Below are 13,913 nucleotides of genomic sequence, written 5' to 3'. Positions count from 1 at the left end.
GAGGCTCAATTACTAACAGTTAGGATAGAAGGAGACGAGATAAACATGGTGTATATCCAATCTAAAGGAAAGTCTCCAGAAATAGATGGTATTCCTGTGGAAGTTTGGAAGCTAGGAGGGAAAAACTCTGGAAGGTTTTGTTTAACAGTACTTTAAGAGAAGAAGCACCAACGTCCAGGGAAAAAAAGCAGCGGTGGCTGTAATACTTAAATAGGGTAAAAAAACATCAGATCCAGTTTCATACAGGCCCATTTCAATCCTAAACCATGATTAGGAAGTGTTTATGTCTATAATGGCTAAAAGAATGGCAAAGTTGAAGCCAAAACTGATAGTTCTATATCAATGTGGTTTGGTGGAGGGGAAGCAGACATTTGACAACATTAACAGAACACTGATGATCCAGAGGGAAGCTGAATGTAAAAAAAAAATACCACTGTTGTTGGTGAGCATTTGACAGAGTAAGGTGGGACTTTATGAGCAGGGCAATGGAAACATTTCCCTTCTCTGATAAACTTATAAGGTTGATTAGGAGGATATATGAGGGTTTGGAGGTGAAAATTAAGCAGGGTGGGATCCTCTCTGACAACTTCTGTTTGAACAAAGCAGCCAGGCAGGGTCTTTCCCTTTTGTTACTTGCACTATATTTAAAACCATTAGCAAAGAAAATAAGAGAGTCAGAAATTCAAGAATATAATTAGTATGGTTGTCAGGAAAGCTGGCTCTATTTGCAGATGATATTTTACACCTGATAAAACCAGAAAAGGACATTTCAGTGTTGTGGAACATTCTGAGGCAGTTTCAAATCTTTTCTGGATACAAAAATAATGCAGCTAAAACAAAGGCAATAGATGTATATTATGTACCCACACATGAACTGATTCAGCAATATCCATATTTATGAGGACATAAAGAGTACGGATTAGAAATTATTCTAGTGTGACAGCTAAGGATATGTGGGAAGAGACTAAACAAAACATAATTAAAAAAATAAGAAAATGAAAGTTCTGTTAGTAAGGTACAAGCGGTTAAAATGTTTTTAGTCCCTTTAGTTTTATACACAGGTCAGGCATAGTTTATCAACCACAGAAGAAGTTGTGGATAGCAATTACTAAAGAGCTGAAGGATTTTATCTGGGAGGGGAACACAACAAGAGTCATGAGAGATAAACTGATTCTTCCAATTGAACAAAGTGGCTTGGGATTACCCGATTTGAATGGGGTATTAAAGAGCTACACAGTTAAGGTTCCTATACATAACACAAGCAGAAACCTAAAATTCAAAGTGGAAAAGAATGATGAAAAGGGGGGAGGGGGCTCAAGAAACAAGGAGAGACTGCGGTTTTGGATGCAGATCCTTTAAGAAAATAACAACCATGCAGAACATTATATTCATAAAGTAGCAGAAAGTATTCTAAGAACTAAGCCAACATGGGAATGGAGAAATGAGATTCTGCAGACAGGGATAACTGCAATTAGGGATACAGACAATAGGCAAGAGGGGGATGGAATTTACTGGAGAAAACTGGCAAAGGAACCAAGGTATTGGGAGCAAATAACTAGACAGGGAAAGGCAATAGATTGGGAAGATACCAAAAACTTATTTGGACTGCAGGTTAAAGATAGCCTTCCCTATCAAGGATTGATATCAGAGTATAGGCAAAGAGAAAAAAAAAAGGGGGGGGGTCCTAAATGAAAAAAAAAAACAAAACATCACTGTTAGAGTTTTTAGTAAAATCTAGAACAGAAGCTGCGTTAAAAAAGGAATGATTAGTACAGCATAAAAAATACTGCATGATAACTATAAGAATCAATCATAGTAGGTTAGAAAGGATATATGCATGTCTCCCAAATATGCAACAAAGTCTAGAAGATTTAGGATGTTTGCTTGGAAGTGTTTACATAGGTATTTTTATACTCCAAGTAGACTCCAAAGAATTATTCCTCAAGTAGACAGCAAATGATGGAGGTATGATGGGGAAAAGAGGTAAATGGGGACATATTTTCTGGGAGTGTATTGAATTGGCAGACTTTAAAGATTCTCTGCAGACTGCTCTATCCGAGATACTGGGTGAGCAAATTGGTGTAACTAAGAAAATTATTTTTTGAGCTATGATACAGAACAGGAATTGCCTAGGCATAGTAAGGCTTTGCCGAGTCCAATTATGGTGGCTACCAAAAAGTAATTACTAGAAAAAAGAAATCAGTCTAACCTTTACTAGAAGTAGTGAATACATTTAAAGAGATGACACAATTGGAATTTGGAACTTTCGAAAAGGGCAGGAGCAAATTACATAGAAAAAATGTGAAGTGTGGAAAGAATACATACAGAGGAGGAATGAGGTTTAAAAGAAGGCAAGAAATGAATGAACTATGTAATGGTTGACTGACAATGACTGGATATATTATAGGTTCATAGGTAGGTACTAGGCTATCTGGCCGAGGGCATTTATAAGCCTAGCCAGAGTGTGTCGGCTTTTGCCGCCCCATTGATTAATTAACTGATCCTCTGTCAAACAGAGCCAATGAAGTGATCCCAGGGGTGTATCTTCTGTTACCCATCCACTCATCAAGGTTTCTCTTGAAGAGTGTTAGTGAGGGGCTCTGCCTGATGTAATTTGGAATTTTGTTTCAAAGCATGGGGAGTCTCAAGTGATGGATAATGTTTGCAGCTACACTTGTGTTGGCACTGTTTGTAATCTACAATGCTTGCAACTGAGAGTGTGTCACTATGTTTATTTTAGTGTAAGATTGCCTATGGCATACATGGTAATGTAATAAAGATGTTTCTTGTTTAAAAAAAAGGCAAATTATGGGGGAAGAGGCCCAAAAATAGAGACAGATTTTAAATGTTGCTCTTATAAACTTAGAAATCTGCTAGAATAACAGGATTTGTGGTTGCATACGTTTTCTGAAAGATATGAAGTCTGAAACTCATATATGTTATTTGGTCATTATTTAGTGACTTCAATTCTCTGTGCTTTGCCAAAAAACACATTTTATGACAAACAGACCAAATATTTAAGGCAAAAATCTGGACATTTTGCAAAAATGTGTACAGTTGAGAGGTATGCCCTGGACCCAAACCCTTAGATATGGAATAGAAGGGGTTCAGATGGTGAGTCCCCAAACAATAAACACACTTACTGTGTGCATTGAGAGGGCAGCTTGTGCCTGCAAGCAACACATATTTTTTTTAAAAACACAGGTCGAAGCCAGATGGAGAAGACAGCAATTGGGTAAGCAGACAATACATTCCTTATACTTTCACAATTTGTCAGAACAAACTAAGATATAAGCCTGACCATTTAAAATTCTGAAAATCAAAGTTGCAGAAATATACACCTTTTCCCACACCTATCAACAATTTTCCAACCTTATCAGAAAGAGTATGATCAGAACTAAGTCCTTAGCAGCAGTGGGATCGACTAAAGCTATACCTGCTGGGTCAGGTTTAGGAACAGTGTATAAAAACTTGAAAGACTGAGAAACTTTATACATCCTATCTGTCTTTTTAGAGGCAGTTGGCTGGCTATCAGGAAAACTGTGGGCAGTAACACATACATCCTCTAAGACCAACAGAACAGGAAGAATGAGTGTAGGTTCTGGAAAAATCCTTCCCTAACAACTCAGAGTACTTTCTGCGAGACGGAGAAACCTCGGTCTTCCCCTACTGAAAACAGTGGCACATTCTAGCAATAGTCTTGGAGAAAGAGAAATAAATACTGAGCTCTACTCGGTGTCTGTATTAGAAATCTGAGGGGGGAAAAAAAACGTAACCATCCCTGTATCTTCCTGTTCAGATTAAGAACATTGAATCTCTTCAGGAAAAAAGGAATCAATCTTTCACTGACCAGAAACTACTTTGCAAAGAAGGATCACTATCCTGAATTAAACTCTGAGCCAAACCCAGTAAAATACTCATACACAAAGGAAATTGAGAAGGAGTAGATACATGGTTGGTGTTCTCTCTTTTTTGACATGAAAGAGTCCAACAGTGTTACTAATGGCAGCAGCTTCCCCATGGATGGGCACAGCATTCTGAAACAGGGGAACCCTCCCTGCTCCACAACCAGGGCCAACAACAGTCTCTCTCTCTTTCCCAGTGAAGGGTCCCCAACAGCTGCAGATGACATGGCTAACGCCCAGTCCATCATGGCTGTAGGTGCTATACCAGAGAGATCCAGGATAAAAGAGGAGTGTTCTGAAACACAACAAATTGCCATTGCGGTCACCAACCTGCAGCTGAGGCAAATTGCTAGCCTTCTGTGCTGGGATAGGCTGAATGTTAGTTTTCTTTTTATGGCTGGAAGAAGGACCGACTGGTCAACAAGCAGTCTGTTCCATGGTCAAGCCAAAAATGGTGCCTCTTTCCCAGGGAAGACTAGCAGCAATTGCCAGTAAACACTACCAGTACACAAACAGTTACATTTTTGACAGAAAAAAAAAACACAGCAAAAGCACTTTGAAACAGTATGTCAGCCCCACAAAAGAAAAAATAAACAATTTCTCCACAGAAAAAAAATATTTTCAGTTACCTTACACTACTTTTAAACCAACAAGAAAAAACAAGTGCTCTAATTAAAAATACATTACCATCTTGAGACAGTCTGTTAAAACAAAACACTACTAGCTTTAAAATAACTTTCCTGAAGAGTAAGTCGAGCCTCAACAGCCTCAGAAGAGCATACTCTTTGGTGGCAGTAAAGCTCTGAAAGACTTTAGGCTCAAACTTGTCTTTTAGTCAGTTCAGCACAAGCTGCTTGACAGTTTGAGCATACAGAAAGTGCTCTGATACTTTGGAAGCTGGATGGTTGTTATATCCCTGGCAGAATATAACCCAAATAACTAAGGCTACTGTAGCAGTATCAATATGATGACCATCTGCCAAAAAAGAAGAAATGGTATTATACATGAAAGAATGCTCAGCTGGCTGGCTTAACCTCCAGAAGGAAGAGGCAGCAAGCATGAGAAGGAAAGAGGTCGTGACTAGAACAGCCCCAGCTGGTAGGAATCCCTCCGAGACGAAAAGTCTCAAAGAACCACTAAAAGGAAACCTGGGGGGGGTCCCAGAAGATCCCATGAGGAAAGTACAGTTGTGTACACTTACCATAAATGTAGATGTTAGAGTGTATTCATTGTTGCAGTCATTACATTTGGGTTATCTGCCTGCAGGTAGCCCTCAGCCAGCCTGAATACCAGAGTCTTGGATTCCTGCGTCTGATGAGGTCTCTTCTTCCATGACGTCAGGTCGTCAGGGGTATACAACATGCAGCCGATGCCATTACAGCAGTTTTTCTTGCCCCAGATGTCAGGTGCCCCCACAAAAGGAGGCAATTATATGTTATGTTACACCTCCATCAAAAAGCAAATACACCAGAAAGCTTAAAACAAGAAGCAAAGGTAGAGCCAAGAGAAGTCAGGGGGCTGGAGGGACAGTAACCAGGACTGCAACAGTGCATACACTCGAACATCTACATTTATGGTAAGTGTACTATATTCTTCGTGTTTCACTGTTGCAGTCATTACATTTGGATTGATTCCCAAAGCTACGGAAGGGAGGAGACAGAGAGCATTAGGGCCGGCTATTAAGCCCTGCAAAACTGCAGTGGCAAAACCAACTCTGGATTTAGGAAAAATAGGCATGTGGTAATGCTTGATGAAGGTATATACAGAGCTCCAGGTAGCAGCTTCTAGGATGTCTCCGGTAGGGACCCCTCTGAGAAAGGCTGTAGAGGTAGATACAGCCCTGGTGGAATGTGATCTTATCCCCTGTGGGGTAGGTTTTCCATAGTGCTTATAGCAGAAATGAATGCAATGGGCTGTCCATTTAGAAATGGTTTGCTTTGAAACGGCCTTCCCCTCTGCCCCTGCAGCAAACCCAACTAGCAGCTGTTCAGATATTCTGAGAGGCTTAGTCCTATCCAAATAAAATCTAAGTTGTCTGTGCACGTCCAAAGAGTGCAGAATTCGTTCTCCTTTGTTTTGTGGATTCGGAAAAAAAGTAGGCAAATGAATGGACTGATTTAGGGCCACACTAGACACCACCTTGGGCATAAAGGAAGGATTGGCCCAGAGGGAAACCCTGTCTGCATGGAAGATAATGAAGGTCTCCACTGCCATGAGGGCCTGTAATTCAGACACTCTTCTTGCTGAAGTGATGGCTAGAAGGAAGGCTGTTTTCCAAGAAAGGAATTTCAACTCTGCAGTTGTAGCTGGTTCAAATGGAGGGAGAGTGAGCTTTTCCAATACAAAGTTAAGGTCCCAGGCTGGAGTAGGGGCACATCTGGGGGTCAAACTTTTAGGCCCTGTGAGGAATTGCTTTAACAGGGGGTGAGAGAAGACGGGTGGGTTCAGTATTATGTGCTGAAATGGTAGAGGCATGAATTTTAATTGACAAGAAGGATAGGCCCTTGTGGAGCATTTCTGTTAAGTACTGAAGAATATGAGGTAAGCTGGGCACCGTAGTGGCCATACCCTGGGTCTGACTCCAGGAACAGTATCTTTTCCACTTTTCAGCATAGGATTTTCTAGGACTAGGCCTCCTTGTTTCCAGAATTACATCTAGCACCGGCTTACTGAGGGATGCTATTGGAGAGCTCAAGGAATTAGCCAGGCTGCAAGGTTCAGGGTTTGAAGCTGAGGGTGCAGTATCTGGCCCGCCTGCTGGGACAGCAGGGAATGTGTCTGAGGTAGGTGCCATGGATCCAGCAGTATCATGCTGCGCAAGAGGGGTACCAGTGCTGGTGAGGCCAGTCTGGTGCAATAAGTATTGTCCTTGGTTTGTCCTGTTTGATCTTTAGCAGAACCTTTGAGAGGAGAGGCAGAAGGGGAAAGGCATAAACCGAGAGGCTTTCCCAGGTAAAGGACAAGGCATCCACTTTCCAAGCTTGACTGTGGGGAGTCCTTGAGCAGAATTTGTCCGATTGGTAGTTCTGGGGGAGGCAAACAGGTCTATCTCTGGAGTCCCCCATTTGATCTTCAAGAGGTTGAATATTTTTGGTTCCAGTTTCCATTCGTGTGGGTCCATGAGAATTCTGCTTAGGTCGTCTGCCAGTGAATTTAGCCTGCCTGGCAAGAACTGAGCTTGTAGGTGCACTTTATGGCTCAAGGCTGTGTTCCACAGAGCCATGGCTAGTCTGCAGAGAGGGTACGAGTGGGTTCCCCCCTGCTTGTTCATGTACCACATAACTGTGGTGTTGTCTGTCTTTACCAATAAATGTCCTGGAAGGATTTGGTCTTTGATGGCTGTCAGGGAATACTGTACAGCTAACATTTCTTTTTGGTTGATGTGCAGGTGCATCTGACTCTGGTTCCATTTGCCCTGAATGCACTGCCCTGCCAAGTGAGCCTCCCGTGCATAGCATGATGCGTCTGTTGTTAGGGTTTGGGTGGCAGGGGGTAGATTGAAAGGGAGCCCCTTGTTGTGATGGCAGGCCTCTGCCCACCAAAGGAACTCTGTCTTTATACAAGGAATTATAGGAATCATTGATTCCAGGTCCTGAGAATGTTGACACCACAGGCTTTTTAGATACCACTGTAGTTTCTTCATATGCAGTCTTGCATATGGAATTAGTAGAATGTAAGAGGCCATGAACCCCAGGGCTTGCAAAATTTTCCTTGCAGATAGCTGGGTCTTTGTGGCCAGTAGTTTGAAGTAGGTTGTCAAATAAACTTGTTTCTCTGGCGTGAGGTAAGCCATCTGGGAAGTTGTGTTCAAGCTTGTTCCCAGGAATACAATCTGTTGGCAGGGTACTAGACTAAATTTATTTTTGTTTATGGTGTACCCCAGCAAGGTTATAAGTTTCTTTACGAATGCCAGATGTTTTAACAGCATGTCCTGGCTTTCTGCCTGAATCAGACAATCGTCCAGGTATGGGTATATTTGAATATTTCTCTGCCTGCAAAATGCAATGGCTGGAGCTAGACAATTTGTGAATACCCTGGTCGCAGTAGATTAGCCAAAGGGGAAGTGCAGAGAACCGATAGTGCATGGAGCCTGCCCTGAAGCGTAGGTATTTCCTGCAAGATTCCCTTATTGGAATGTGCAGGTAAGCTTCCTGTAAGTCTAAGGTTGCCAACCAGGCATCTTTGCCTAGCATAGGAAGCAGCTGTTGAAATGTTAGCATTTTAAATTTTGGGATTACCAAAATGGTGTTTAGAATAGAGAGGTCCAGGATAGGATGCCAGGAGCTGTCTTTTCTGGATACCAGGAAAAGTCCTGAATAAAAACCTTGTCCCCTTTCTTCTGCTGGGACAGGTTGAATAGCGCTGATACTTAGAAGAGAGAGAACCTGCTATTGAGCCTCTGCCCACTGATTTGGGGGTAGGTCTGGCCAACCGCTTGGGGTTGGTAGGGTGTGGAAGTGGAATCTGTATCCTTGGAAAACTATATTTAAAACCTATTTGCCCTGGGTAAGGAGTTCCCAGTATTTTGCATGCAGGGTGAGCTTTCCTCCTAAGGGAGCAGGCAGTTGTGCAGGGCTTGGAAGGGTTAAGGTTAAGTCATTGTGACATTTTTCCGTAGGGGGGTGTCTTACTACTTTCTGCTTTGGAAGTGGGAGCCCCCCACTGCTTAGGCCTGTGTGTAGCCTGAGACTGTAACCTAGGTTTGGACTGAGAAGGCCTGGAAGAGACTGGAAAGGACCAATTCTTTGAAGGCCAATGCCTACTAAATCTGGGAGGCTGTACTTGCAGGAAATCTTTAACAGTTTGCATAGATTTAGCTTTTTCCTCCATCTTTTTGAGGACGACTTCTGCTTTGTTGCCAAACAGGCGGTCTTGGTTTAAGGGAGCATCCAGTAAAGTACAGTTTTGTACCTACCATAAATGTAGATGTTCGAGTGTTCACCCTGCTGCAGTCATCGCACTTGGGTTATCCTGCCGTCAGGCGGTCCCGCAGTCGGCCCAAATTCCAAAGTCTTGGTCCGGCGTCGGTTGCTGTCGCTTCTTCCCTGACGTCAGTGCACCAGGGGTATACAAGAGGCATCCAACGCCATTTTCTTCAGTTTTTCTTGCCCCAGATGTCAGGTGCCCCCAAAGGGTAGGCAATATATATATATATATATACATATATATATATATATATACATACATACACATATGGCTATATAAAAATAAAACAAAACTCTTAGATACAAGCAAATACACCACAGAGGTAGTATAGGATAAAGTGGTAGAGATAAGTTCAGTTAGTTCAGAGGGGATGGAGGGAGGGTAACCTGGACTGCAGCAGGGTGAACACTCGAACATCTACATTTATGGTAGGTACAAAACTGTACTATGTTCATCGTGTTACCCTGCTGCAGTCATCACACTTGGGTTGAATCCCAAAGCTAAGGAGGGGAGGTGGAGTCAAACAGGGTTAGAAGAAGCTAGTAGGCCCTGCAAAACTGCAGTGGCAAAACCAGCTCTAGTCTTAGAGTAAAGATGTAAGTGATAGTGTTTGGTGAAGGTGTGCACTGAACTCCAAGTAGCAGCTTCCAGAATATCCTTGGTTGGAACTCCCATGAGAAAGGCTGCTGAAGTAGCTGTAGCCCTGGTGGAGTGGGACCTAATGTTAGCAGGTACTGGTTTCCCATGATGTGTGTAGCAGAAACGTATGCAATGTCCTATCCATTTAGAAATGGTCTGTTTTGAGATAGCTTTTCCTTGTGATCCTGTAGCATAGGCTACAAAGAGCTGGTCAGTTTTTCTGAAAGCCTTAGTTTTATCCAAACAGTAACGTAATTGCCTGTGAATGTCCACTGCCATTAGTGCCTGTAGCTCTGAGACTCTTCTAGCTGAGGTTACTGCTAGTAGTAGGGCAGTTTTCCATGAAATAAATTTTAGATTAGTTGAGAAAGCTGGTTCAAAGGGCGGCAGTGTAAGCTTTTCCAGGACAAAGTTGAGATCCCAAGTAGGTGTTGGAGCTCTCCTTGGGGGTCTTAAGTTCTTAGCACCTCTGAGGTACTGTCTTAGGAGTGGATGTGAAAATAAAGGAGGATCCGTGCTGTAATGAGCTGAAATTGCTGAGGCGTGGATCTTAATAGATGAAAAGGAAAGTCCTTTGTGTAACATCTCAGTTAAATATTGCAGAATCTGAGGAATGTTCGGCTCCAGGGGATTTAGGCCTTTAGCCTGGTTCCAGGCGCAAAATCTTTTCCATTTGTCTGAATAGGTTTTCCTGGTGCTGGGCCTCCTGTCCTCCAGAATGACATCCATAACAGCGTTGGATAAAGGTGTTGGCTGGTTGTTTAGGTAATTTGCCATGCAGCCAGGTTTAAAGTATTGAGCTGGCTGTGTAGAAACAGATTGTCTCGCTGGGTGAAAAGGTGAGGAATTTATGGCAAAATCCATGGTGGGCCCTGGGCCATGTTCCTTAAAATTGGATACTAATGTTGGCGTGGCCAGTCTGGTGCAACGAGAATCATTTGTGGCCTCTGTAATCTGACTTTCAGCAGTACCTTTGCTAGAAGAGGCAGTGGAGGGAAGGCATGTACTGTTAATGTTTTCCAACTGAATGAGAGGGCGTCCACTTTCCAAGCTAGTGGATGGAAGGCCCTTGTGCAAAATTTTTGAAGTTGGTGGTTGTGGGGGCTTGCAAACAGATCTATGTCTGGGCGTCCCCATTTTTGAGCTAGCATTGCAAATACTTGTGGATCTAGTTTCCATTTGTGTGGATCCATGATGTTTCTGCTCAGGTCGTCTGCCAATGTGTTTTTCTTTCCTGCCAGGAATTGTGCTTGTAATTGAACCTGGTAAGACAGTGCAGAGTTCCTCAAGGTCATTGCTTGCCTGCATAGAGGGTAGGAATGTGTGCCCCTTGCTTGTTTATGTACCACATAACTGTGGTGTTGTCTGTCCTTATTAGTTGTTGTCCTGGGTATAGAAGGTCCTTGAAAGCTCTTAGGGCATTCTGCACTGCTAGCATTTCTTTTTGATTGATATGCAGGTGTCGCTGATCTGTAGTCCATTTGCCCTGAATGCACTGTCCTGCCATGTGTGCTCCCCAGGCATAGTCCGATGCATCTGTTGTCATAGTTTGCCTGGCTGTGGGTAAGGTGAAAGGCTGACCCTTGTTGAGGTGACATGCCTGTGCCCACCATAGAAACTCCTGTTGAAAGCAGGGAATGAGTGGTATCATTGTTTCCAAGCTGTGGCTGTGCTGAGTCCATACACTTTTCAGGTACCATTGTAATTTCCTCATATGCAGTTTTGCAAATTGTATTAGTAGTATGCAGGATGCCATGAATCCCAAGGCCTGCAGAATTTTTCTTGCAGGGAGTTGGGTCTTTGTTGCCATTATTTTGAAATACTGAAACAGCTGTCGTCGTTTGTCTGGCGTGAGATAAGCCATCTGGGCCATTGTATTCAAGCTGGCACCCAGGAATATTATGTTTTGTGAGGGCACTAGCTTTGATTTATTTTCATTTACTGTGTACCCTAGGCAACTTAGAAGGTGTTTGACAAATGCCAGATGCTGTAAAAGAATGTCCTTGCTTTCTGCTTGAATAAAAGACAGTCGTCCAGGTATGGGTATATTTGAATTCCTCTTTGTCTGCAGTATGCAATTACTGGTGCCAGGCATTTTGTGAAGACCCTGGGTGCAGTAGATAAGCCAAAGGGCAGTGCAGAGAATTGATAATGCATTGAACCTGCAATGAGGCGGAGGTATCCACAGCAACTTTGTCTGATAGGGACATGCAGGTATGCCTCCTTGAGGTCCAAAGTGACTAGCCAAGCATTCTTGCCCAGCATAGGAAGAAGCTGCTGTAGTGTTAGCATCTTGAATTTTGGTACTTGCAGATAGGTGTTCAGAATTGAAAGATCCAGAATGGGTCTCCATGCTTTGTTCTTTCTTGGAACTAGGAAAGAGTCTTGAGTAAAATCCTTGTCCTTGTTCCTGTGTAGGTACCTGTTGAATGGCTCTCATGTTCATGAGAGCTGTAATTTGTTTTTGTGCCTCTGCCCATTGATTTGGTGGCAGGTTTGGCATTCCTTTGATCCTTGTTAAGGTATGAAAGTGGAATCTGTATCCTTGAGAGACAATGTTTAGAACCCATTTGTCTTTTGTGATGATGTGCCAGTTGTCTGCAAAAAATGCTAGTTTTCCTCCCAAGGGTGTTGCCAGGAGAGATTTGCTTGGTAGTTTGAGGAAAGAGTCATTGCGTCTGCCTTCTGCTAGCTTGGGTCTGTCTTCTCCTCCTTTCTGGGTAGCAGAACCCCATTGGCGAGGTTTGTAAGGGCCCTGTGACTGACCTCTGCCCCTTGGGTGTCTGTATTTGCCCCTCTGTGATCTGTCTGAAGCTGGAAAGGACCAATTTTTGTTGGCCAATTTCTGCTGAAGCGAGGGGGTTGTACCTGCAAGAAATCCTTGACCGTTTGCATAGATTTAGCCTTATCCTCCATTTTCTTTAGGACCTCTTCTGCTTTGACACCAAATAATACATCCTGTTGTAAAGGTGCATCTAATAATTTTGCTTTAACATGGTCAATTTACAATGCGAATTTGATTCACTGGAAGCTTCCTGCAGAGCAGCTGTTACTGGCTCTTTTAACCAAGCATGTCTACGAATGACAGAGCGAGTAACAGCTGCTCTACAGGAAGCTTCCAGTGAATCAAATCCGCATTGTAAAGTATGCTTGCCCACCTGTTCAGCTGCATGCAACAGATCCTGCATTTCCTTGAATTCAGGCTGTCCTGAATGTGTGCTCATTTTTTGTTTTAACTGAGACATCAGGAATTGTTGATATTTCAACATGTGAAACTGGTAATTTAATGCTCTCATAGCCAGAGTTGCGGAGGTGTATATTTTTTTCCCCCATCTATCTAGGGCTCTGGAATCTCTTTCAGAGGGCACAGGATTTTTAGCCATAGAAGCTTTTGCTCCCTTAGGACCCTGGGATATTGTTTCTGGGTCAGCTACAGGGCTTTTATAAAGGAATTTGTGTGAGTCAGGTACTCTATAGTACCTGTCTGGTTTGGCTGGAGCAGGAGGTAGAGAGTCTGGATTTAAACTAGACTCCAAGTAGACATCATCCACAATATCTAAAACAGGAGGGATAGCAAGAGGTCTGTGCTGGGGTAATGGAAGGAACTCTCGGAGCCTTTTCTTAGAATCTGAGTAATCCTGGCCTTCCCAGTGGAAATGTTCCCTCATGGTATGTAATGTTTCCCCAAAGGAGTAGTCTTCAGGGGGAGATACTGTGGGAATAGAGTCTTCAGCATCAGAATCCTCATAAGGTGGAAAAAAGTGTAATCCTGTTCCTCAGAAGAATATGAGGAGAGGGAAACCTGGTCAGAGGGTGCGTAATCCTCTTCTCGTCGTGGTCTTTTATAAGGAGGGGGATGGGAACCCCTGATAAGGGTAATTAAATCTTCAGCCATCTTAAGCATCTGTTTCTTAGGCATGAGGCCTTGACCTGTAGACTGATGAACAGTTTTCTTAGGTTTTAAAGGAGTTTTAAGCTTAGCATAAGATTTAATGGTGAGTGTAGTCGGTCGGAAGACACCTTCTGCAACCGAAGGTGTTTCCTCTGCACCGGTGACTAATTCTGCTCCGGTGTTGGTAGATGGCTGCATCGGCCTAGTAGACTCTGCTTGGGAGTCGGCAGCTGTCTGGGGTTCCAGCTCTGCGGTATTCAGGGGCTGCGTAGGCGCGTCACTGAAAACCGGAGAACCGGTGACAGGCCCAGCTGAGGCCTCGGGGTCTGGCTTATTCCTAGGCTGCCTGTCCTTATCCTTGCGTTTTCTATGAATTGCAGTTGTTGGCTGCTCCGACGGCATGATATAATTAAATTTCCTACCAAAGTAATGCCGTGCGAAGTCAAAACGGCATTTGATAGTGCGTTTATTAAACCTAGCGCAAAACCGACAATCTGTGACGTCGTGGTCTGGGCCTAGGCAAGGAATACAATAGGAATCAAAGTCCTTAT

General features: G+C 43.2%; 1 protein-coding gene across 1 annotated transcript in view; it reads right to left on the bottom strand.

Moving 5' to 3' along the window:
* The window catches only part of PNPLA7 (patatin like phospholipase domain containing 7), a gene marked incomplete in the record, with an annotated part of 4,152,928 nt that overhangs the window by 3,808,516 nt on the left and 330,499 nt on the right, over nucleotides 1-13,913 (bottom strand).

Source organism: Protopterus annectens, chromosome 2.part2 (assembly GCF_019279795.1).
Source record: "Protopterus annectens isolate FY-2018-M chromosome 2.part2, PAN1.0, whole genome shotgun sequence".
Taxonomy (NCBI): Eukaryota; Metazoa; Chordata; order Ceratodontiformes; family Protopteridae; genus Protopterus; species Protopterus annectens.
Note: the sequence above shows the minus strand (reverse complement) of the source record. Positions and strands in the feature narration are given on the sequence as shown.